General features: G+C 35.0%; 1 protein-coding gene and 1 non-coding gene across 5 annotated transcripts in view; one reads left to right on the forward strand and one right to left on the reverse strand.

Moving 5' to 3' along the window:
- Window positions 1-23,621, forward strand: part of FUT8 (fucosyltransferase 8) — a 332,924-nt gene that overhangs the window by 265,076 nt on the left and 44,227 nt on the right. The gene's annotated exons all lie outside the window — the stretch shown is intronic.
- On the reverse strand, window positions 21,593-21,715 carry LOC134374458 (U6atac minor spliceosomal RNA). The gene has a single exon (XR_010023302.1). It is a non-coding gene; the product is annotated as a U6atac minor spliceosomal RNA (small nuclear RNA).

Genomic DNA, 23,621 nt, shown 5'->3' on the forward strand with positions numbered 1-23,621 from the left:
TTAATATTATTTATCACAGGATTGAACACCTTTTTTCACAAGTTACAATGCTAGATGTGAAATAGAGAGTTATTTTATTGGCAGAGAAGTAACTTGATTTTTTTTGTTTCTTTGCCTCATTTGGAAAAAGTTAAGTAATACCTGACTCTTTGCAGAAGTGTCATGAAACTTAATGGGTAATTTCTATAAAATACTTTGAGTTGCTCTATAAAATGTCCCATATGGATTAAAAATATTTTCTTATAATGTGATTTTTGTCTTCTGTAGGATGATTTAGAAGACTTATTCCATATATCAACATATTTTTTTCATTGTAGCTCACTTTATATTTTAAAGTGAAACTCTTAATCTAGAACCTACCTGAACTTTAGTTTTGAGATTACATCTTCCACTGATCTGGTCTGTAGTTTACAGCTAGTTCCAACAGATTAGATATAAAGGTTAGGAAGATACTAAATTTGTCAGTCAGGAAAAGCAATTCTGCCAGGCTCACTGTGGCATTTTTCATATTGTGGACTTAGTCCAGTTTAAACCTCTTTGATTGTGGAAATGTATGGCCAAAGTAGGACAGGTTCTTATGTTTCACTGTTTCTAGGGAGAGGCAACTTTTTGGGTGGCAGTCAGTTAATAAGAAAGTGAAAAGTTGGTCTCACTAAACTTATTAGATTTAGTATATAGTTGGGCCCTGCCTATATGCTACAAGTAGTTATTTGGATTGTTTGATTTTTTTTTTTTTTTAATTTTATTTTGTCGATATACATTGTGGCTGATTATTGCTCCCCATCACCAAAACCTCCCTCCCCCCTCCCCCCAACAATGTCCTTTCTGTTTGCTTGTCGTATCAACTTCAAGTAATTGTGGTTGTTAGGATTGTTTGATTTTTAATCCTTCCTTGTACATTTTGTAGTCTGTAGTGGCAACCATAGGATATGAAGATTAAAAATGGCTTAAATTTCAAACATTCAGAACTTCTTAATGTTACAGCTAAACAGGATCTGGAAATCATCTTTCTTTTATTCATCTGGAATGTAAGGCCTAATAGAGGCTATGTTTATCCAGGGTTATACAGCTTATAAATGACAGGACTCTGATTAGCACATTCACTAATACTATCTCCAGTCTAAGTCCTTCCTGGTAAACTTATGCCAAGCACTTACTCTAGCAGAATAATGATTACAGGCATAGAAACTGCCTGGAATGTCAAGGAACTAAGTAAAGTAATTTTTATCTATATTCCTTCCTTTCTCTATCCTGTAACTTGTTCCAAACCTTCCATATAACCTAAAATATTGAAGAGTTATCAATTGTATTTTCTTCTTAGTCATCTGCAGTTCCTGATTAAAGAAGTCATTCTATCATGGCAGCACAGAATTATAATTTTAATTAAACAGATCTTTTTTTTATCACTACAGGTATCGTATAAAATCATATATTTTTCTTCATGCTAATGAATTGAGCCGTGCCTATTGGACACTTTTAATTAGTTAAACTAGTGATTATTTTTAATGTGCTCGCAGAACTGATCATAAGTAAAATAATTTAGATACTAATCTTATATTCAAAAGAAGAGATTTATGTTTGAGCTTAGAATATTTTTGTTTTTATGAAAAGTAGAGTTGCTGTCCATTTCTGTTTCTGTTTATATACATTATCTATAAACATACCTTTTGGACAAACTAATTAACATGTTTCCAAGAATTAAAGGAAAGAGCAAATTCTAATAACCTCTTTGACATTAATCCTTTAGTTAGCTGTAAATCAACTACATATGTTATTGTTCTGACTTGTACAAAGAATCTCAGGATATTTCCCTTGGCTCCACTGCCATAAAATTATTATTGTTCATACACACTTGACATGATGTGCCTGCAGGTGGCATTTAGTGATTCCTGTTCAAATCTGTCACCAGTACAGGAATGAGTATGCACATCTAGTCATTTCAATAGCTACATCATATCTTGTTGTAGGTTGACTTCTATTTTTCTCCTGCATTATTTTATGTTTGTGTATGAAACCATATCCTTTGTAATAAGTAATTTGGTTAAGTGAAGGAAAATATTAAAGATTATCCTTTTAGTTAAAAATATTCAAACTCTTTCCCACCTGCAGATATCATGTCTACTCCAAATACTTGTATGTTCTAAAATTGCTGATAAAATGATCAATTTTTTTTGTACCACAGATGTTTCCTAAACCTGAACTAACTTTATAAGTATGTCTGATTCTTCCACATAAATTCCTTATAATTCAAAATGGGAATTGTGCCTTCATGTTAATAGTTTAAAGTATCTTTCAACAATTATTGATTTGTTTTTTGAAGTATATTGACTGTTTTAGGCTATGTATGATGACTAGCTTCCAAAATGCTTTTCTAGGTGACATAAATACCCTTGAATAGATTTAGTGATAGCAAACCCCAACCATTTAAACTCAATTCTTCACTGTTTTTTCCCTTATAAAAATTGAAAATTTATTCAGATTAATAGTTAAACTACTTTAGTTGTTTTGCCTTTCCTTCTCTTGCATTTTTCCCACTGTCTTAGTAAATATATAATTAATTTAACTGAATTACTGAATATGACAAATCTAATTGGAAAACTTTCTTTGTGAATGAAAATAATGACTAGTGAGAAATAGTGTTTATAAATATGATGAAGTTTGATGCCTTAGAGGTGCCTGGTTTAAGTGTATTTTTAGGTAGATGGCAATTTACTATATATTTACTTATCTGCTGGAGACCAGCTCCGCAGGATTCATTGGACCTGAATAGATGGTGTGGATAGGATGAGGAAAAAAGAAAGAGGCGGACCACAAGTGTCTAGTGCAAGTGTGGACAACAACCACAAGAATCTTGCTTTATTTATATTTTTTACTTAACATTTTACATTATGATTTATCTTTTAATCAAAACTTTTTTTATTTCATCTCTATGAAAAAAGAAAAATCAGAATATTCCAAAGCACTCATGCCGGGATAAAAAAATCTACTCATGCATCAATAGTTCACCCCAAAGCTTGTGGCTTGTGGCCAGAAAACTATACAATAGCAGCATGTTTGGCTTTAAAGAGCGTCAGACTTTTAGTTTGAACTATAATTCTTAACCTTCTTAGCTTACAATTTAACCCTTTTTAAATCTTACTTATACTTACTATACTTGATTTTAATAACATTGATTAGTTATGTTTGACAATTGTTTATACTCTGTGTAATCATTTTAATTTATAATCAAAATCACAATATTTATAACATGATTTTTTATCATAAAACTTAACTGTAAATCTCTATTAAATTTTGTTATTGATACAAATTTTATGTTACAAACTGATTTAAACAAAACATATTAATATCAAAATTTATGTTTTTCTACTATCTAACTTATTCATCTTTATAACAAAACTTCTCATCTCCCTGCCATGAGACTCTGGGAACAGCACAGGGGACAAAGTGAAAAGTTAAATGACCCTTCTTAAGTTTGTTAAAATACGCTGCGTCATTCTTATTATTACTATGGAATGACATGTTCTTGGTGAGTCAAGTGAAGCAGTGGGAGTGGAGAGGGAACAAAGAAATCTGTAACTGGTTAATGATCAAATAATTGTAAACACCACTGCACTTGGACCCACCACCTCCATGGGGGATGTGGATAGAAATCCAACATAATAACTTCATTCCACACATACAAGAGAATGACCACAGCCACAATGGGTCCATGCACACATCACAAACAAGAAAGATCAACAACAAAATTAAATCGAACCAACCCATACTGGGAACATGCATCAAAAACACCTTTAGTACTGACGATGCCCTTTAAATAAACCAGTTAATTGTGATGTATTTTAACATGTCCTTTGAGAAACTCCAGGTAATTTCCCAAAGCCATACTAAGCCAAAAGGTTAGGCTGTTTAATTCTGGGAAGCCTTGTCAAGCAACCAGAAGGGAACAACCAAGAAATTCCACAGAGCCGTGCCACACACATGGGACCCCCTTGTAGCCTGCAGAACAAGGGGTATCACTCCTCAGGCTCCCATGCCATTCCCTATAGCACGATGGCTCACGGCACTTACCCAAACTGGGTGAAAGAAATCTGTGTTGTCTCATTTATAGTTACAAAATATGTGAATAGAGAAGCTCTGTCCACAGTATAGCTTTGCCCCTTGTGAGTGTACATTCTTGCACACAATCATAGATGTTTATTTCCATATCTATCCTACAGGGCTTCTCAAATTGAGTTATGAGTAAACTTGGGTAAAATGAATCAGAGATTTGCAAACTACAGGGATAAAGGTGGTATTTTTTTGGACTATCAATTTTATTTGCTGATAGGCAAGCTACATCATTTTCAAATAATAAAACAAACAGGATGTATAAAGGTGTATAGTGAAGATTTGATAAAATATCAACTTCAGCCCTTTGATTTAGGCCAGACTTCATAATCTCAGTAGTAAGAGTTTACCCTCCTCTGCTATTAGATTCATTTTGGTGAAAAACTTAACAAAGCACCATTTTATATCTGAGTTTTTTTTAGCTGTTTATCTTATCCTGAAGGAGACTTCAAATGGCAGCAGGGCCTCTGTCATCTGGGTTATATACACAGTGCCAAGCACTTGACCAGAGCACATTAAATGCAATAAAAGAAACAAATAAAACCTTCCTCTCCCACATCCCAGTCTAAATCTCAAAACATTACCTTTCAAGCTGTGAGGCACTTTTATTAAATTGTAGATTTTGTTTTTTTAAAAAATAGTCTATTGCTAGGAATTAATCTTTTTAGCAATATATTCTGCCCTTTTTAGACAAGGTTCTGGCAGAATGAGTTCGAAGATAAAAAGAGGTGATTTAGGAAGAAGCAGCGCATAATTAGCACCAAAGTCGCTGTGGATTGGGAACAATGTCATCAGAAAACTTTTGAAAAAAATCCTAAAATCTATTTAGAACGTATCCAAGGTTGCTAGAGCTAGAAATAGAATCCAGGTGCTCTTATTTCCTATGGAATGTCTGGGCCACATAGCTTTAATAACTGTCTCAGAAATTATCAGTGTTTTTGTAAATACTGATATACATTTTGTAAGTGTATTCCTTAGAGATTTGATATAAATTAAATTATTATAAATCAAATCTTGTTTTAAACATTCTAGTGGAGCTGTGTAAAGAATTCCCTTCACAAAGAAAAGATTCTCTTTTCTAGAATGAGCTAATAGTCTCTTGATCCCCTCTTCCATGCTTCCTTCCCTCTTACCTTCCTTTGCTCCTCCATCACTCCCTCCCTCCCTTCCTCTCTTTCATCCTCCCTTTCCTTTTTAAATGTTTAGATTTTTCTGTTTCCCTTAGACACACCTATGTGAGTCTTTGAGGCTCAGTCACATTTGACTTTCGATTCAAACATCAAAGTATATAAAAGAAGAATGCAATCTTTCAGTAGTGTTTTGATAAAAGAGTCTTATTTGTTTAAAGCATGTAGATCATATTAAAATTTAGAGTGGTTCTACAAACAGGATAATTTTTGAAATGCTAAGGAAAGTTAAGAATACATCTTACTCTTTTTGTTTAGTTTTGTATGCCAGGGCTCTGGGTATGATGTAAATCTATAATTCCTTTATCTCTCTCCCTCAGTTTTATATAAATTATAAGCTAATTTCACAGAATAGAAAATAATAATAGTTCGTGATCTTTAGTGGAATTATACATATTTTTTTCTCTCTTGAAAAAGATGTTGCTTGATAATAAAGCTCTGTAGTGGTCTATACATTAGGTCACATTAGAAACAAATAGATATATATATGTATATTATTTAAATAATAGACTTTCCCCCTCATGGATTTTTTATTGCCTTTAGCAGAAGGTAAAAAGCAGATTACAGAATTGTAAACATCCCTAGGTGGTACTTCGGCAGTATTGAAAAGGATTATAATTGAGTCCTCCACCTCTTCTGAGAGAGATGCTTCTTTTGATTAAATTAAAGTTTAATCTACTAATACAAGTAGCCTTTAAATTTAACGCAGATTGTATTCCCTGGAAGCAAGAAGTTGCAAATAGTACTTCTATAAGTCAAACAGCTTTTCCCAAAAGATATACTGTTACAATTTGAGTTATAATTCTTGTTCAAAATTTTGGTGTCCAACTTTACTTTTAAAAAAATACAACTGCTAACAAATATAGGTATAAATAATGGGCACATTTATATTTATAATTTTTTTTAAATTATCAAGTTTCTTTTAAAAATAGATCACTACCGTAAACAGGAAAGTGCACTGTTCCTTCAGTGAAAATTTGAGTGTTTCTAGATGCTATGGGAGATATAAATATAAATAGGACCCAGTCTCTGCCCAGTTGCCTACACTAGTAAATGATAGGGGGGAAAAAAGTATGTCAAGACCCATACATCTGTAAATGTAAAAAAGATAGGATATGTTAAGTGTCAAAAGAGAAATGTAAAGTCCTGTGGGTCACCAGAGGATAGAGAAACTGTTTCTGACTGAAGGAATCAGATACTTCACTGGAACCATAAAGAGAACCATTCTCTTTAAAGAATGAGGTAGGGCATCATCTACCAAGACAGATCAATGTCATTGATTTGGAGTCAAGAAGTTATTAGCTGTGTGCCTTTGGGCAGTGTCCCTTGACATCCCTGTTCTATGTACCTTACAGGGTTGTTACAAGGATTCAAAGTGGTAACGTATTTGACGGTGCTTTATATATTCTAAAATACCCATATGTTGTTATTACCATTATAGTGTTTTGGGAACAAAGCAGAATAACAACAATAGCATAATTGGGTCATGGGATTTCAGCAGGGCTTCTTTTGAGAAACTTTGACAGGCAACATTAATGAAACTTAGAACTACTTGATGACTTTTTGTGAAACTCATTCAGAAATGTAATGAAAAGAAAGGAAGTAAATTATGGTAGAGGAACAAAATGAAGATGAAGGTGACCATTGCCTTTGCTTGTTCTCCTAAGGAGAGCCAGCTTTGACTCCCCAGCTCCCTAACACACATGAGGATTATTTTCCACTTCTCTTGGGTTTTATTTAGATTACCCAGTAAACTCCCAGTGTCTAGACTGATTAGGCACCAGAAATATGCTCCTGTTAAGAAGCTTGACCAATTTCCTTTAGTTTCTGGGACAGAGTTGCCATCTTAGCTAGAGCCATCATTGACCCCAATCAGAAAAGCTTCCTTACAAAGCAGTCTTCAGTTAGTCTTCTTCCTGTTAGTCTCTCCAAGGTGATAGGATGATGGTTTGTGGGTGTGTGGAGACTTGGAATAAACCCTGTTCTCTTGGAGCTCTAATATGTATGTAATACTAAGAGAAATAAAAATAGACTCCTGTGAAGGTCCTACTCTGTGGCAGCTGGGTCAAGGCTGATGCTTAGGAATCTGAATGTACCCAAGGTGTTAATTTCCAAGTAACGTTTACCTAAAAGTGGAGAGAAGTTTTAGTGAAAAAGTTTTTTCTAAACACTAACAATGGAATTAGGCAAATCCTAAGAATGTAAATATTAGAAATACATAAAAGTGAGGGCCTTTAACTGAGAAACCATTCCTCTGGTACCTATTGAACAGATGGAGGTACCAGAGCAGCAGAGATTATGTAAGCAACCAAAAGCAGTATTGAAGCACTGTAGTGTGGTTCTTTCCTCTCTAATTTTTGGGCATTGAATATTACACTTCAAGCTATTATTATTCTGGGAGAATATACTGTATCTAGGTTGTGTCTAAGAATGAATTAGCCTAGAACACTCCAATAGGATTCTAAGGCATGATGAAAAAAGCATTTGATAAAAGAGTAAATCACCAGTATTTTCCTTTCTTTGCTGCCAATGCCTATGTTGCTGTGTCCACTGAGAATAAGTGTAGGAGTTGTGGAGTAGGTTGATTAAGTAGCTGCTTCTGTTGCTACCTCTGGAAAATCTTACTCCATGCAGTTTAGAATATCCAAAAACAGAATATTGGCAAAAGTGGGCATTGTACTCTGTTTTCCTTTTTTCTAGATTATATCTAATACCAATCATGGAGCCACCCAAATTGAGATTTTAGAATGTAAAGAACAACCTATCAGCCTCTTTTGGTAATGTCTACCCTTTAATATCTAGATTGAATTAAGAATATGACATCTACTTTTTAAAAGTAGTGCATTGTCTTTATTTATGGTCTGCCATGAATGACCATCTTAGAGGTAACCATTTGTATTATGTAATGAGTGGAAAGTTAAGCTTATTCAACTATTTTTTTCTGTACATCTGTGTCATGGTTTATGTATTACTTTATTGATAGACATTTGATTATTTCTAATTTTTGGCATCGTAAACAGTTATGTAACAAATATCTTTGTGCATGTCTCCTTGTGTATACATGTTAGTTTCTTTAGGGCAGTGCCTACCAAACTTTTTCACTTCATGTCATATGTAAAAGATATTTTTACTGCCTATATTATCACCCGGGGGGTGTGGTATATGGTAAAGCTACAGAGAGAAAGCAGGCAAGGAACATGCAGAAGCAAGGGATGCCCCCACCATCTGGAAGCCAGCAAAGAGCATGCCAGAAACACCACTTCCATGTGCATGGCCCACCACAGTCACTGCCACAGCCACAGTTGCCGCAGAAGTGGCTCGTAGACACTCGACTGCATTTACACAAGGAGAGTCACCAGAAGAGACCAGAAAAAGTAGAAATAGTCTCTCTCCTCAAAGCCAACTCCAGAGTAATAGAAGAAGCAACTGCCCTACCAGATGACTAGACAACAACATAGAGATACTAAATATACAGAAGTCCAGAAAAATATGACACCACCAAAAGAATACAGTCATTCTCAAATACCAGACCCTATACAGCAGGAAACTCTTGAAATGACTGAAAAGGAATTCTGAGCAACAGTCTTAAGGAAACTCACTGAGATATGCAAAGAATAAGATAGACAACATAATGAAACAAGAAAAAAAAAATCCAGGATATGAAGAAAAAATTTACAAAAAGATTAATACCTAAAAAAAGAATGTAGCAGAACCCATGGAACTGAAAGATTCACTCAATGAAATAAAAAACATGACTGAGAGCTTAAGCAGCAGGCTAGAATGGGCAGAAGAAAGAATTTCTGATCTTGAAGATAGTCTTTTTGAAATAACCCAGGTAAACAAAAAAAAAGGAAAAGGAAAAAAGAATTTTAAAAAGTGAAGAAAATCTAAGAGAGCTAGCAAACAACCTTAAGTGCACAAACATTCAAATCACAGGTGTTCCAGAAAGAGAGGAGAAAGGAAAAGGCATGAAAAAACTATTCAGCAAAATAGTAACAGAATACTTCCCAGTTATAGAGGGAGACATGGACCTTCAGATCCAGGAGGCTTAAAGATCCCCAACAGGTTCAACCCAAAAAGATCCTCTCCAAGACACATTATAGTCAAACTGGCGAAGCTCAAAGACAAAGAAAGAATCTGAAAAGCAGTGAAAGAAAAGTGTCAAGTCACCTATAAGGGAACCCCCATCAGACTAACAGCAGACTTCTCGACAGAAACTCTACAGTCTGGAAGAAAATGGGATGATATATTCAAAATACTAAAAGAAAAAAAACTGTCAGCCAAGAATACTATACCCAGCAAGGCTGTTCTTCAGAAATGAAGGAGAAATAGTGTATTTCCCAGACAAACAAAAACTGTGGGAGTTCACCACCACATGACCAACCCTGAAAGAAATCCTCAAGGGAGTCCTGCATCTGGAATTTGAAAACCAATAATCACTACCATGAATACACAAGAAAGAACAAAACCCACTGGTAGAACAAAAATGCAGATGAGAAAGAGAAAGAAACTAAATCTTGCCAACACAAAAAAACATAATGACAATGAAACAAAAGCAAACAAACTCTCAGTCTCTGGAAGATGATAGGGAAACAATTCTTTCTAAACTACTAACTAAAAGGGAAGAGTCAAGTATTTATCCTGTCTTTCCTATATGAATTGTTCCTTGGGGTAACCATAAATAGCTGAGGAGGGAACATTTCTTTCTATTGAAGTATCCAAGCTAGTAAATAAAGAGGAAATACAATAATTAGAATATGGTATTTTGCAACCCCCTATTGAAATAATGGATCTAGCAATTGTTCATCAATGTCTTCTAATGTCACAGAGAGATGATCAGACATAATTGGCCTCCTGCAGTAAGAACATATACCTCTGAAGCCACATCTAAACTGAGTGAGATGAAGCCACAGGATCCAGCAACCAATCATCAGGAAATGCAGGGGACAGTGGAACATGTTAAATGACACTACTGGGAAGGAGCCCATAAATCCAGACCTTGAGAGTATTTCTGGGGTAAAGGGGGAAAATTTGATGAAGGGGGAACCTATAGATTAAAAGAAACTGAAGAGACAGCTGACATAGCAACCAATGCAACAAGCAGAACTTGTTTGGATCCTGATGTAAACAAATCAATTGTAAGAAAGAAAGAAGGAGCGGGAGAGAATTGGAGAAATTTAAACATGTTTAATATTTGATTATATTAAGGAATTATTAATTTTTAAAATGTGGTCATATACTGCAGTTATGTCTTTCATAAAAGAGTTCTTATCTTTTAGAGACATACTGAAATATTTACAGATGATGCTATAATACTGGGATTTACTCAATATAATCTGGGGGAAGGCAAAAAGCGTGAAGGGTACAAGTAAGATGACTGGTCATGAGTTGTTGATTGTTGTAGCCAGATTTATTGAATATATACTAAATTTTTCATAGTAAAAAGTTAAAAATAAATAAATAAATAAATAAAAATAAAAAATATTTACTCACACTGTATAAATTAATTACTCTTTACGTAATAGGATAATCTAGTTTCTCTTTTTCAATGTACTCCATTCACATGCTGCACATTGCTGTAGGGGTAGTTATGAATCCACTGTTTCTGAAGGATTATGAGATATAATAAATGTCTATATGAGCTATAGTTGATTTCCTAAAGCCTCACTAGTTGTGACTTCATTTAGTTACCAAATATTCATTGTGTTACTTTGATTACCTTTGATTTTCACTGTATCCCCAGCACCTACTAGAGTCCCTAGAAGAAGCAAAATGCCCAATAAAATGTCTGTTGAGTTGGGAGGCAGGGGGAAAGCTATAGAGATATCTATGACAGTGTGTTATATATAAAATCTAATGCTCTATAAAGGGGTTTCGCAAACTATGGTCCTTAGACCAAACTCAGCCCCCCGCCTGCTTTTGTAAATAGAGTGTTATTAGAACATATCCATGCCCATTTGTTAACATATTGTCTACAGCTGCTTTCCACACTACAGTGGCAGAGTTGAATAGTTGCAGTAGAGACCATATGGCCCACTATATTAGGGTTCTCCAGAGAAACAGAACGAATAGGATATATATGTAGATAGATAGAAACAGATAGATAAGTATATATAGGATATATATAGGTATATATATAGAGAGAGATACAGATAGATATACATATCTATGTATGTATACCTATCTATCTATGTATGTATATCAATCTGTATCTATATATATATCTAGAAAGAGATTTCTTATAAGATATTCACTCACATGATTATGGAGACTGAGAATTCCCATGATCTGCTGTCTGCAAGCTGGAGACCCAGGAAATCCTGTGATGTAGTTTAAAGGCCTGAGAACTAGAGAGCTAATGGTGTAGATTCTAGTCCTAGTCTGAAGGCCTGAGGACCAGGAGCAGAAAGAAGATCCATGTCCCCAAAAATATTCTTTTGTGTTTTCTTTGAGAATATTCTTTTATGTTTTATGTTTCTTTGAGAAGCTTTATAATTTTAGCTTTTACTTTTATGTCTATGATCCCTCTATTATTAATTTTTGTGCATAGTGTAAGATAAGGGTTGAGTTTTCCATATTTTTATCCAGTTGTTACAGCCTTGTGTGTTGAAAAACTTTCCTTTTCCTATTGAATTGTATTGGTACCTTTGTCAAAAATCATTCAACAATGTGTGGGTCTAGTTCTGGTTTCTCCCTTCTGTTCATCTGCTCTCTATATGTCAATCCTTACACCTTAAATTTTTATCAGCCAACAAATATTTTGTAGCATGTCGATTGGAAAGCTTGTGCATATGCCTAGAAGTAGTATTGCTAGGTCATAGTAAAGTATACATTTCTTTAACTTTTCCATGTATGCCTAATCCCTCTATGGGAAAATTATTTCAACATCCCCTCTGTTTTCAGAATCTATCTCCCTTTAATCCATCTTCCATATTGCCATTAGAATATTTCCAAAACCAAGTATTATTTTGTCTCTTTTCTTAAAGTCTTTTACTACTCAGTGTCTAGGGACTCGTTACTAAGAATATAGGAAATAAGCCCCTTCACATATACTGCCCACTTCTTGTAATGTGCCCTGTGCTCCATATCCCACTTATCCACTTGCAAATTTATTCCTTGAAATTTCTGTGCACTTTTACTCCTATACTGGGAACATATAATTTCGTTTTGTAGATTATCTTTCCTCTACTTCATCCTAGGAAATCCTGTTTATCTTTTATTATAATTTCCCTTGTAATATTTCCTTCCAATTGACCCCATGTTTTCACTTATATACTATACTTAGTTTGTTTACATATCTTTTTGACCATATTGTGAGTTCTTTGAGAAACTTGCCCTATTTATTTTTGTCTTCTTGTTGCCTGATAGCACTTGTCTATAGTTGTTACTCAGGTTTGTTTGTTTTCTTTTTCTTTTAATTAAGTTGCCTATGATAAGCAGAATGGTCCTTGAAAAATTTTAATCTCTGTTTCCAAATCTATCAAATAAAGAAAACATAGCCTAATCTATGTGATTCACAGATTTCTGGTGAGGAGCAAATGAGGTAGTAGGCATGGAAATGATTGAAAAATGTTTTAAAAATATGATGATTTTATGGTTGTTCGTAACAAAATTCCACTAGAATTAACCCTTTTAGTGTCTTATAAGCTTTATTATAATGGAACTTTACCTTCACATATTTGTATTGATTAAAATAATGCTAATATTAAAAGGCAGTTTTCAGATTTTTATCACTAATGTTTATAGTAAAACTGAAAATAACTAAGTTAAAAAGTACTTGTGTGTTTAAAAGTACTTTATGGATTACATAAGACATTTTCTTATACAGAATCTCAGTTGTATGTGTGTATGTGAGGGCCTCTGTGAACATCTTCAATTCAGTAAGCATTTATTGAATTCTGCTTTGTTCAGGCACTATGAAAATTACATATATATATATAGAGAGAGAGAGAGAGAGAGAGAGAAAGAGAGAAAGAGAGAGAGAGAGAGCAATAACTAACATTTAATGAACTTTACTGTGTAACAGTGCTAAGAACTTGGCATATATTATCTCATGTATTATTTACAGTAAACCTATATTATCCATGTTGTATATAGGTGAGTAACTTGCCAGAGATAATATAACTACTAAGATCCAGAAACCCAGTCTGGCATCAAACCTGACCTTTAAACATTGTGCTCAGGGATGAGCAAACTATAGCCCCATAGCCTAGATTTTGTAAGGACTGCTACATTTTTAAAGGGTTGTTTAAAAAAAGAAGGAAAAGAATATGCAACAGAGATGTATGTGGCCTGCAAAGCATAAAATATTTACTATCTGGCCCTTTACAAAAAAAGCTTGCTAACATCAGTATAGACGATTAAAGACAGAGTCCATGTACTCAACAAGCTCCCAGTCTAAATAGGAAATAAACACAAACATTTAAAAAGGTCTATCTCATGAGGCAAAATGTGGTTAATGATGTTATAAAGATGTAAACAAGAACCTTAAGGGATTAGGGAGTGTAGTCATTCCAGCCAGAAAAGTTAGAGGAAATGGCATTCAAACTGGTTTTGAAAAGTTGTAAAATGATCAGAAATCTTAGGTATAGAATTCTGCACTCTTGGAGTGCTTGACAGATGATGATAAAAATGCTTGTGTGCCCATCACATTTTGCTTAGAGTAGGTGCCAAAATATCTGAATTCATGGGCATTATTTCTTCTTCTGCCTCTGAATTGCTCACAATTATGTAGAAGAGAGCATTAAACCATCTGCTTCTCAATTTAACCTTTAGTAAATATGATTTAAATATTGGTTCTGATAGCTAGTTATGTTGCATTTTTCAAGTGAATCAAAAACAAATCTGATGGAGGGTGCTTAGGTGCAAGTATTTTTTAAGCTGTACAATTATGAAAATGATAGTGCTTTAGTTAAATAAACCTTGCATTTTGTATTTATTCTTAACTATCATTGGATAGGCGAAGGTGAAAACCAGTATTTATGCTCACAGTAATTGCAATTTTTGCAATAGGTTTCTTATTTATAGGAATCAGCATGTAATTTTATAACATATTTGCATCAATTTGGGAAAAAAATGCAACCATGCTTGTGAAGAAAATTGACAAAAGTAGTCAAGTTGATATAGAATTGCTTGTTAGGAAGTTTTTTAATTGAATTGAGGAAATGACACAGGATTGGCCTGATTATTACTTTTTGTAGATTACTTTGTTGTTAACAGTGCCAAAGATATAAAGAATGTACCATGAAAGATTTGTACTTTCTAAGTTAAGCACTCAGGAAAATATTAAACTATATTGGGAATGCCTTTTTCACTAACATAATTTAGAACATGACAGTTAAATAATTAATCAAATGTTTAGATATTGAGGGATTTTATTCTCAAAGAGAGAAAAGGATAAATTACTCCATATTGATTGAAAGGCAGGGGAGGCATAAAGAGTCCCCAATTTTGTAGTTTGCACAGACTGGCATTCATTATAGGAATAATCAATGTTATATCTATATTTACAACTTTTTAAAACATCTGATAATAGCTTTAAGCTATTTCTTTTTTTGAATATCAGTAATATTAATATGTAATCATTGAACTAATTAATGTGTATATCACCAAGTCACTGTTTCCTGTTTTGCTATGGATATAAAATTTAAATTAAATGTTTCTCATTTGATTAAATGAAATCTCATTGAACATATTTCTTAGCCTGAAAAGAATGTACATTAGTGATAAATTGCAAATTTGGTTTCTGTATTCTATATTGGTGCAGTTAATTTTGCTGGCATTGATTTCATATTAAAATGTATATTTGATGATATTTTCAATTGTTTGACAAAAAGACTAATACATATTTTGCTATAACAACAGTCATATGTCCTTAAATATTTATTAGTACCTATTCCTCTCTATTTTAGTAGTGGAATTATCTGTAATTTAGTAAAAAACGGAGTAGACACAGGTGTGAGAAATACCCTCACTCGTCTGATGCCAAAGAATGGACACAGACACAAGGTACAATGAAGCAAGACTTTAATAACTGTCTGGCAAGATCTGGTGTGTGATGGGCAGGCACACATGAAACCATTACAGCAAGCAATTTATTCTCTGGTGCGCAAGTCCCTCCCCCAGTTTCTCATTGGTTGAGTACTACGGAATGCGCAGTCTTCCTGGACATCGCCTAAGATTTATCCTTTTGTAAGGAATACCTTTGTCTGATGGCTCAGAAGAAGCCGGCAAAAAGGCCTACCAAAGCTCTGGGAAGGGAGAAGAACCAGGAAATGAAGAGAATAAAAGGCTAGTGACTAACCCACCATCGTGAGAAGTCATTTCTCAAGAGTTAGGTGCAGCTTCTAAGCTCTGCCGGTTCAGGGACCCTCTGGGAATGGGTTGAGCCAGTTAAACAATTTTCGGGATGAGCCAGTTAAACAACTTTACGGTTGAGCCAGTTAAACACCCCTTGCTAAGCTATTCCTGAAAATTAATCACTTAGGCTAATTCTTACATAGGTACGTAAAAAAAAAAGTCTGTAGATTAATGCATTTGCCGTATCATTTCTCAAAGACTGCCTCGCGGTTCTCTCTCATTGAAATGAATTGCTTGTAGGTCTTTAGAATGTGCTGAGATGATTAAAGAAAAAGAGAAGAAAAGAATCATTCTGAGAAGGCTTGAATGTAGCCTTGAGTTGTGGCTAAAAAATAATCTGAACCCTCTATCTCGCCATGTCATTCTTTAAAATAACAGGGAAGGAAATGGTTCCACAAAGCTACGTTTTCATGGTGTTATATGTTGTCAAGGGCAAACTAGCATTTTAAAGCCATTGCTTCTTTAGTAAAACATAGCATGCTTTTATCCAGTTTTACGTTTAACTAGCTCAATTAAATTAATCAAATGCTGTTTGGTATTAAGGACTACGGGTAAGAGAAACCTACAGAAAGAGAGTGCTAAATTTGTGAACTTTTAAAGGCCATTGCTCTTTCTTCTTTCCTTCCTCTCTGTATATTTAGGTTAGTGACTACCAGACAGAAATAGGAAGGTAAAAGCTCCGACTTTTTAAAAAAAATTTGTCTTTTTACAGTTTCTTTTGTCAGTGGAGTGTGAGACAATGCATTTTTCAATCTTCCACTCAGCTTCCCAATTCAAAAAAGAATTTTGGACAATTTTCCCTGGAAGCACTGAATGGAAAAATTCACTTTCTCAGTGGCTTTTACATAGAACAGTAAGAACAATGTAGTCAGTTCTCTCCTGAATTAATTAAAAGAGATGTAATTGTGTATAATTTAAAGTGGTAAATATTCCAAAAGTCACTTTTTCTTCACTTTGGATAGTTCTGTACAGTATTGTTGTAGCTTAACCCCAGGTTACAGAAATAACGAACAGAGGCCACAGTCCACCATGTGGATAACACACCTCAAGAAATGGAGAGCTTTTGTGTTTTTGTTGCAGGATGGTAAACAGCTGTAGTCACCAGTGAGCTTGTCCTTTTTGGCAGCTAGTTTTATTTAGCATTTTAAGCAATTGTATGCTGTTTGCCTCTGGTGCCCAGCACTCTTCAATTAGAATTTTAAATGCTTTCTTATCATCCCCTAACACAAAGCTCACTTATACAATCCCAAATCTAGCCTGCAACACCTGTTCTTGAATCTTTTTTTCTTTAAATAGTAAATTCAGTGTGAAATAAATCTTGGTACTTTGTCGTGCTGGAATGAAAGCAAGCACACATTATTTATAATGGAACTACTACTACAGGCTACTTAGGTGAGCTTAAGTTAATGGTTGAGGCCTATTAATGAATATGTGTTATTATTACATCAAAGCCATTCTCAATAAAGGATTAATGTTGTTCTTAATTTTAAGATTTGTTTTGTTTTGTTGGGAACACCCTGAACAATGCTGATTTTTGTCAAACTGAAAATGCCATCAAATATAAGTAGGGAGAGGGCCTTGATTACTGGTTTGATTGCTTTTAAGCCTTAAAATTTCATCAATTAGCAAAGAACAAGAAATTGTTATATATGAGGGCAAATTTTATGTATCTATTTGCTATGAAAGGTAGAGGACTTTGGAAAAGCTATATTTCTATTTATATCTAATTATAGCCTTTATATCAGAATTTTCTAGAAAATTCTTACCTATAAACTTGAAAACATCTACATTGAAGAACAAATTAGATGTGTTTAGACAGAACAAGTTTCTTCCCTGAGAAGTCTCAGGTAACCTATGACTCATACTTTGTTTAATTTAAGTAATTTCTCCATATAGCCTCACAGGTGGACTAAAAAGGCCTTGATTTAATAGAATACTGTCTTTGTATCTCTAAATTGTGGTAAGTTTGGCCTTTGCTGGTTATTTAGTTAGAGGTTCCACGGCATCCTCTCCAGGCCTAGCCCTCTCTTTAGTGAAGGAAAAAAACTTATCTTTTCCCATCCTTAATAAAATTAAGCAGTAGTACTAGGATATCATTTTTAAAATTTTTAATCTTTAAAGAGCTTTTCTCATTTATTGTCTCCAGAAAACAACCACAAGGGGAGGTTGCATTATATTTAGTTAATATAAGACAGGAAAAAGAAGGGTTAGAGGTTGTGTTAATTGGACAACAGTGTCAGAGATAAGAATTTTCTGGATTTAATTTCATGTGGATCATACTGTTGTTCTGGTGGTGCCAAATTTATTCATTCTATTTGGCATAATTATTTTTAAATAAAAATTTTAAACATAAAGCAATTAAAACTTATTGCTGAAAAACTCACAAAGTGTAGAAAACATAAAGAAGAAAATTAAAATATTACTTAAATATATAAATATGAGTATATATGTTTGTGTCTATATGTATTTCTTTCAGTCATTTTTGAATGCATGTACTTTTTCAAATTAATAGACTTTATTTCTTAGAGCAGTTTTAGGCTTATAGAAAAATTGAACAGAAAGTACAGAGAGTTTCCATATACATTCCCCTCCCCATTGCCAGCTATGGCCCAATTGCCACTGCTATTAATATTTGCATTGGTGTGGTACATTTGTTGCAGTTGATGAACTGATATTGATACATTATTTTCAATGAAAGTCCATAATTTGTGTTAGAGTTCACTCTTTTGTTGTACAGTTCTCTGGCTTTTGCCAAATGAATAATGTCTTGTAGCCACTGTGACATAATTATACAGAATAGTTTCACTGCCCTAAAAATCCCCTGTGCCACACCTATTCATCCCTTCCCCCTCCCCTTAACCCCTAACAACCATAAATCTTTTTGTCTTCACAATTTTGCCTGTTTCAGAATGTTATATAGTTAGAATCATACATTATGTGGTCTTTTCTGACTGGCTTCTTTTTATAAGGTTTCTACATGTTGTTTTGTGGCATTGAGAGCTCATTTCTTTTTATTGCTGAATTATATTGTATTGAATAGATGTACCAGTTTGTTCATCCATTCAGGTTGAGGACATCTTGGTTGCTTCTAATTTTTGGCAGTTGTGAGTAACAATAGTACAAATATTTGTGTGTAGGTTTTACTGTAGGCATAAGTTTTTAACTCATTTAGGTAAGTACCTAGGAGTGGATTGCTGGATTATATGGTAAGATTATGTTTAGCTTTCTAAGAAACTTCTAAACTGTCTTCCAAAGTGGCTGTCTTAGACTGCTTAGGCTGCTATAACACAATACCATAAACTGGGTGGTTAAACAACAGACAGTTCTAGAGGCTGGAAAGTCCAAGATCGAAGTGCCAGCAGATTTGGTTCTTGGTGAGGGCCCTCTTCCTGGTTCGTACACGGTCACCTTCTTGCTGTATCCTCACATGGTGGAGAGAGAAAGCTCTGATGTCTCTTCTTATAAAAGCACTAATACCGTCATAGGGGCTTATGACCCTCATCTAAACCTAAATACCTCCCAAAGGCTGCAGCTCCTAATACCATCACACTGAGGCTTAGGACTTTAATATATGAATTTGAGGGGAGGGAGGGGGACTCAAACATCCAGTTCATAACACTGGGGGGTGCGATACCGTTTTGTATTCCCACCAGTGATGAATGAGAGTTCCTGTTGTTCCATATCCTCACCAGCATTTGGTGTTGTCACTGTTTTAGAGTTTAGCAATTCTAATAGGTATGCAGTGGTATCCTGTTTTAATTTGTAATTCATTAATAACATACCACATCAGTGTATATACTTATTTACCATCTGTATGTCTTTGTTGGTGAGGTATCTTTTGCCTGTTTTATAATTGGATTGTTAATTTTCTAATTATTGAGTTTTAAGAGTTCTTTTTCTATTTTGGATACAAGTCCTTTCTCAGATATCAGTTTTGAAATTGTTTTCTCCCGTCTGTGGATTTTCATTTGGTTTGTCAAGGCCACATACACCTACCTGGTATTTGATCATATATGATCAGCATTTGATGCAGACCCCAATCTGGACATAATGCAGTGCTGGAAATCATTCACTGTTACTGATACAGTGACATTCATCAAAGCTGCTGCTATGGATAAATTAAAATCAGAAACTATAAATGCCTGCTAGAAGAACTTATGGAGTGAAGTCATGAATGATTTCAAAAGCTTCACAGGTATCAGTGGAGAAGAAGTTAGGAAATGTATTCCTGCAGCAAGACAAGTTGGTAGAGAAGGATTTGATGACATGCTTGTTGAAGAAGTGGGAAAATATATTGAAGGTCACTGAGAAGTATTAACAAATGAGGAATTGGAAGAACTTGTTAAGACATCTACAGAGGAAGAAGAAGATGAAGAAGAAATTTAAGCAGAATCAGCAATGTGCATGTTACCAAAATTGCTGGTATTTTGAATTTCACAGACATTAAAGGACAAAATTATGAAACACAATCCTAGGATAGAACACGGCCTTAAATTCACCCATATTATCACTGAAGGATTGCAGCCTCTGCAGGAACACTTTGATGAGCTAAAAAAGAAAGAGGCAACTTCCAATTACAATGTTCTTCCAAAAGGTTTTAGCAAAAAAATCCTTCAACAATCAACGATCTCCAACCGTCAACATCGTCTGCTCCTGACATACAATTGTCAACATCATCATGGCTCAATATTGAGGATACGAAGCAGATGATCCTCTTTCTAAAGATACGTCAGAAGCTCCCTAAAACTGTGGCACAATTCCTATGTCATTCACCTCACTTCATCTCATCATGTAGTCATTTTATCATCTCACATCATAACAAGAAGAAGGATAAATACAGTACAATGAGATATTTTGAGATAGAGAAACCAAATTCACGTAACTTTTATTACAGTATATTGTTATAATTGTTCTATTTTATTTTTAGTAATTGTTGTTAACCTCATACTTTGATTAATTTATGAATCAAACTTTGTCATAGATATATATGTATAGGGAAAAAATAGTGTATTGTTAAAAAGAAAAACTTTAGACAAATTAATTTTAGCAGAGTTTAAGAGAGCAAAGAACAATTTACAAATCTAGCAGCCATCAGAACTAGAATAGGTTTACAGCGACTCCACAGCTGCTGTGTGTTTGGGTAAATTTTAAAGACAAAAAAAGAAAAGTGACATACAGAAAACTGAAATGAGGTGGTGAAACAGCTGCATTGGTTGCAGCTGGACGTTTGCCTTATTTGAACATGATTTGAACAGTTGGTTGCCTATAATTGACTGAGACTCAGCTACCTGTTACAAGAGTAGGTTACAGTCTGTTTGCACATCAAGTTATGTTACAGTTCACTGTGTCTGAAGAGAACTTTAGGCCAAAGTTAATTTAACAGTATGTAGGGTTCAGTACTATCTGTGGTTTCAGGTATCTACTGGAGGTCTTGGAATGTATTTTCCATGCGTAAGGGGGACTACTGTACTTTTTTCTCTATATGACCTATATATGTCTTGTTTGTTTATTTTTGTTTTAAACACTTTATTTATAAAAAAAATATATTTTTTCCCTCAGTACATTTTTCAACCCATTATTTCTTTTATTGGTTATGAATATTCATGAGATACAAAGCTGATTATCACCACTTGTGCCTAAGATGTGAAGGCCAGATTCATACTCATTATCACAAATTGCATTTGTACCCGATGTCCCCCACCCAATTATCCCCATCCTCCCTACTCCACTTTGTAGCCCAAGGTATGTTCTCTCCCTCTGCAAGTCCAATGCACCACTGTGGTCTTTCCTTCCTTCTTGCTCTCTTAGCTCCCACTTATGAGTGAGTACATGTGATATTTATCCCTCTGTGCTTTGCTTATTTCACTCAACATAAGTTTCTCCAGGCTCATCCATGTTGATGCAAATGGGAGAATTTCATTCTATTTTGTGACAGAGTAGAAAAACAATGGTTAGATGCCACGAAGTAGGTGGCAATGCCTTAACCATATGTGTGTTGTCAGGCTCAAGAGCCTCTTCCATCCTTGTCAGGGGGAGTGCTAACCTCTCCTTTCATATAATGCAACCCATCATTTTTTAAAAAATACAAATAAAAGGGGATGATGCAGACCCCCCTGGGTCAGAACCAGGAGAATCTGCTGGGCCATCCCCAGGACAAAAGGCAGAAAGGGTGATGAAGAAACTGAAGCAAGGGGAACATATCACACTCAGAGTGACGGTGGTAGCTTCTCCTGGACTGTTTCCATTTATACAAAAAAAAAGAAAGAAACTAATTTGTTTGGCCAAGAATCACATTCCTCACAGCAGAGGTCAGAAGAACATCAGCACTGGGTGTAGCAGGGGCTCCTTGTGGCCTTGCAGTCAGGGCAACAGCATGGACTCATACCTGGGCCCTGGCAGGGGGGCTGCTTCCCAGGTGCTCCTGGCACAGGGCAGTTTGTGAGGTCTCCCTGTGGGCGCAGGGGTTTGGGGGAACTCACTCTTCACTAGGAGAGGGTTTCTATTGGAAGTCAGTCTTTGTAGGTTCCTGACTGGACCCCCAGAGGCCTGGGAACACTCCCCTCCTCCCAGGAGAAGGGACACCTGTGTCTGTTTGGCTCAAGTGAACTGTCCATACCCACCTAACACAATTCCCAAGTCCTCTCCTTTGAGAATGGCAGAAAAGTTACCACACTAGTAACTTGTGGGGTCACATGCCCAGGAAACAGGGCCCCTGTGAGTGTCTCTTATGGCCCAAGCACTGGGAAACTGTTTCTCCTTCAGGGCTTTCAGCAGGAGAAGCCCATTCCTCTGTCATGTCTGTGTTGAGTGTCCATCTGGTGCACCACAAGTGTGTGCCTGTGTGTGTGTGCACATACCTGTGCTTGGGTCTGTCAGAGGTGCATGTGTCGTGTCCACCATATGCACGTGTGCTGGGCCTGAGGTACTGCACTTGCATGCTTGTATTCACCTATTTTGTGCTGCTGTTGTTCAGATCTTTTTGATAAAAGGGGACTCAGATGGTTCTGTTACACATTAGAACAATATGAAAATCTGTTTGGAAATAGGGGGATAGGTGGAGTACGCAGGGAGTGGTGGTGGAACAAGGACAGGGAGGGTAACAGGAGGCAAGATTGGGTTTCTTGTAGACATGTTGTTAGGTTTGCTTTTTTTTTCCCCCCTCTGACAGTCTCTGTCTTTTAATCGGTGTATTTTAGCCCATTTGAATTTAAAATGAGTATTCATAGAGTTGGGTTAATATATTCCATACTTGTGACTTTTCTATTCATTGCTCTTGTTTCTTTTTTTTCTCTTCCTCTATTTTTCTGCCTTCTCTGGTTTTAATTGATTGTTTTATAATGATTCCATTTTTTCTCTTGTCTTAGCATATCAATTATATCAATTATAACTTCTTTTTTTAGAAGTTATAATATATAACTATATATATTGCAACTTAGAAGTTGCAATATATATTTACAACTAATCCAAGTCCACTTTCAAATAACACTATATATTCCTTCATGGGTAGCTTCAGGACTTTTTAAAAGAGTATTTCCAGTTTCTCCCTCCCATCCCATATAACATTGTTGTCATTCATCTCACTTACCCATAAGCCATGGTCACCAAACATATTGTTGCTATTATTATTTTGAACAAACTGTTATTTGTTAGATAAATTAAGAATAAGGAAAAGATTTCATTTATTTCATCTCTAACACTCTTCTTTATATGTATCTGATTTTATGACCTATATAATTTTCCTTGTTTCTGAAGCTGGCAACAAATTTCCTCAGTTTTTGTCTGAGAAATTCTTTATTTTTCCTTCATTTTTGAAGAATCATGTCACTTAATATAGAAATGTAAATGAGTGGTTTTATTCTTTCAAAACTTTGAATATTTCACTCCACTCTTTTCTTGCTTATATGGTTTATGAAGAGAATAGAATGCAATTCTTATCCTTGTTCCACTATAGGTATGCTTCTCCCACTC

This window comes from Cynocephalus volans, chromosome 3, assembly GCF_027409185.1.
Source record: "Cynocephalus volans isolate mCynVol1 chromosome 3, mCynVol1.pri, whole genome shotgun sequence".
Lineage (NCBI taxonomy): Eukaryota > Metazoa > Chordata > Mammalia > Dermoptera > Cynocephalidae > Cynocephalus > Cynocephalus volans.